This window comes from Mirounga angustirostris, unplaced genomic scaffold (genome assembly GCF_029215605.1).
Source record: "Mirounga angustirostris isolate CCGP_5_RB_7025 unplaced genomic scaffold, mMirAng1.0.hap1 SCAF_8, whole genome shotgun sequence".
NCBI classification, from domain to species: Eukaryota; Metazoa; Chordata; class Mammalia; order Carnivora; family Phocidae; genus Mirounga; species Mirounga angustirostris.
The window spans coordinates 42,395,147-42,396,975 of NW_026991716.1; positions in this window are offsets into that span (position 1 = coordinate 42,395,147).

Sequence of the window (1,829 nt, forward strand, 5' to 3'; positions counted from 1 at the left end):
CCTGTTCACAAGGCTTAAACAATTAAGAAGAATTCATAGGAACCAGACCATAATTAAGCCAAAATATACTTAACTAATGAGTGGCACACATTTTTATATTCCTCAGGAAACGAAAACCATTTCTCATGACTCCCAGATGTATAAGCATAAAGTTTTATGCTTATATAAACCTCCATATACAGACCTACCTCAGAGATACATGGGTTCAGTTCCAAACCACTACAGATACGAGTCAAATGACTTTTTTGGTTTCCCAGTGCATATAAAAGTTATGTTTACACTGCAGTGTAGTCTATTAAATGTGCAATAGCATTATCTAAACAAAGCAATGTACATACCTTAATTAAAAACTACTTTATTGCTAAAAAAAAAATAACCTAACCATCATCTGAGCTTACAGTGAGTCGTGATCTTTTTGTCAGTGGAGGGTCTTGTTGGTGGAGCCTCCATGTTGGTGACTGCTGACTGATCAGCAAGCTGACGAAGCTTGCCACATCGATGGACTCTTCCTTCCATGAACGATTTCTCACGCATGCTGTTTGACAGCATTTTACTCACAGAAACTTCTTTCCAAATTGGAGTCAGTCCTCTCACACCCTGTTGCTGCTTTCTCAATTAAGTGTAACTCCTATCCTAAACCCTCTGTGGTCATTTCAACGATCTGCACAGCATCTCCACGAGGGATAGATTCCATCTCAAGAAACCACTTTCTTTGTTCATCCATAAGAAGCTACTCCTCAGCCATTCACGTTTTATCATGAGATGATAAAGCAAGTCAGTCCCATCTTCAGGCCCCACTTTGAATCAAGTTCTCTTGCAATTTTTTTTTTTTTAAAGATTTCATTTATTTGAGAGAGAGAGAATGAGAGACAGAGAGCATGAGAGAGAGGAGGGTCAGAGGGAGAAGCAGACTCCCCGCCGAGCAGGAGCCCGATGTGGGACTCGATCCCGGGACTCCGGGATCATGACCTGAGCCGAAGGCAGTCGCTTAACCAACTGAGCCACCCAGGCGCCCCAAGTTCTCTTGCAATTTCCACCCCACCTGCTGTTACTTCCTCCACTCAAATCTTGAACCTTCAACTTGTAAGAAATGCAATAAACTGCAATGCTCACTAAAGCAACATATGCATGTATTGTGCTATTCTGCTTCCACTTCATACAGAATTAAAGAACATAAGTAAAACTAATTGGAAAAATCAACCAGTTAAAAGTAATTCTGAATGTTTCCTTTGTTATCCTTCACAGCCTTTGGGTGAATAATGTATTATAACTGGAATCCCTGGCCTGTCTTACACACCTTTCTTGAGTAGGTAGAATCCACCAGAGATAACCAAGTAAAGGCAAACAGATTATCAACTCTCTTTAATCCATTTTAATCTGCTGCATTTGCCTTGTCTCCAATATTCTTACCCTTGGCCACTCCCCATTTATTTACCATATTGAAATTGTTTAGTATCCCTAATCCTGTGGTAAAATAATGCTTTTATCATTTGCTTGATCTAATTTTTCTTCCCAAGACCAAAAGTCAAAAGGAAGTGCTTCCAAATTCTACCTAGAATACCATGTTGCTAAAACTCAATTCTACTCACAATAAAAAAAGAAAGGGGGGGGGGGCATGAAAACCTGTATTGTATTTTTAAGGAGGATTATGTCATTGCAACATGTTTTCATTAGCATTGTGCCCATTTTGATACCCTTGTCCACTAAAGTAATGTAAAAGTCGTGATTTTGACACCAAAAAGCATCATTTTACTAAAATTAAAATTAGGCTGGCATGGTTTTGATATACATCTGTCTTTCTTTACATTTAAAGAAAAAAAGTCCTAGTC